Source organism: Taudactylus pleione, unplaced genomic scaffold, assembly GCF_031769625.1.
Source record: "Taudactylus pleione unplaced genomic scaffold, aTauple2 ptg000711l, whole genome shotgun sequence".
NCBI classification, from domain to species: domain Eukaryota; kingdom Metazoa; phylum Chordata; class Amphibia; order Anura; family Myobatrachidae; genus Taudactylus; species Taudactylus pleione.
In genome coordinates, this window is record NW_028285113.1 from 5,666,147 (window position 1) to 5,667,874 (window position 1,728).

The following is a 1,728-nucleotide window of genomic DNA, read 5'->3' on the forward strand; positions in this document are numbered from 1 at the left end:
CCCATAATGATCAATAAATAGGATTTAATTTCACAACTATAAGAAATAACGGCAAACAAAATGTTGTTAAAACATAGCACAAATTTTTGCACTCACTTTATTGAAGACATTAATGTGTAAACAGTCATTCAACAATTAATACAGATGTTATAGAGCTGTTATAGATATATTATAGAGATGTTATAGATATATTATAGAGCTGTTATAGAGATGTTATAGAGCTGTTATAGAGATGTTATAGATATATTTTAGAGATGTTATAAAGATGTTATAGATATATTATAGAGATGTTATAAATATGTTATAGATATATTATAGAGATGTTACAGAGATGTTTATGTAATTACCCCACGCAGGTGTAAAGCAGTGAGACAAGGGTAGTCTATACCACGGGCAGGTACAGCGCTGAAATATGCTGACTGGAACGCAGCTTTTCCATTGATGACTGAGAAGCGCGCGGTTGTCTCCCTGTTGATGCAATAGATGGTGCCATCCAGCGCTGCGCATCTAAAGGGAACCTCGCTGCCCGGGAAAGTTGTTCTGTGCTCCGACCACTTTTTGGTTGCTGTATTGTACTGGATGATGGTGACACAGTCCTGGCGTAAGCCAAAGCTATAGAGAATGCGGCCAATGGCCACCATGTCACAGGGTCGGCACCAGCAGGCATTATAATGACGTTTTGTCCACCGGTCACGTCTGAGTTTGTATTTGAAGAGCCAGTAATCTAAATCTCTCCCTTTGATGTATATCTTTCCTGCACATGTGGCAGCTTCATGAGATACTGGAAATGAGCCTTTGGGTAGGGGCACTGCAAAGGTCCAGGTGTCTGACCTTGGATTGTACTTCTCCATAGTATGTGAGCCCTTTCCTCCTATGGCGTACAGGAAGCCGTCAAGTGGGATGAGCTTTAGATGGGATCTTGCCTCTAACATTGGCGCAAGTTGGCTCCATATACCAGTGAGGGGGTTGTAACACATGAATTTGTTAGAGTATACTGTGCCCTCATTGGTCTTTGTACGCCTCCTGCAACAAACAGGTAGTTATACAGAGAGCAGATGCTGCATCCTATCAGGCAGGCTTCCTCTGGGATGGTAGTCATCATTTTCCAGCTGTTTGTTTCCATACTAAGGGAGTATAGTTGAGCTCTGTCCTGAGATTGAGCTGTCTGCGCTGTACAGCCGATGTCTGTACTCAGGTCAGATGTTCTCCTTGCCTCAACTTTACACAGCGAAATGGTTCCCGTCATTCTCATGTGGAGAATCCGCTTTCTCTCTGAGCCAGTCAAGTCTTTCAGCACATTCAGGTAGTTGCCACTAAGTACAGTGTAAATTGCTTGTAGATGCCCTGGCACACGGTTATTTCTTGCCGACTGTAACAGTGGTAGGCAGCTTCCCAGTGTCAGGTGAAATCTCTCTGCTCCTTCTCTACACTGGAGGCTCTTTGGAATGGGAAGCTCTGGATTCTCCACTATATCGGCATCGGACATTACTGCACACAATGTTTTTACACTATCGTATGGTAGTGACGCTTCTTCATCATCAGTTGGTAGCGATGATTCTTTTTCATCGGATGGAGCGATGCTTCTTTATCATCAGATGGTAGCGATGCTTTTTTATCCTCTTTAGGAATGGAGTCACAACATGTATAATAGTTTTGCAGATCTTTTTCAAAACACGTCATGCTGGAACTAATACACATCCCATCAAGGACAGTCTCTTCTCTAGGTCC

At 42.8% G+C, this 1,728-nt stretch overlaps 1 pseudogene; it reads right to left on the reverse strand.

Moving 5' to 3' along the window:
• Nucleotides 1–323: 323 nt before the first annotated feature.
• Nucleotides 324–1,486, reverse strand: LOC148477454 (kelch domain-containing protein 7B-like; annotated as a pseudogene).
• Nucleotides 1,487–1,728: the final 242 nt, after the last annotated feature.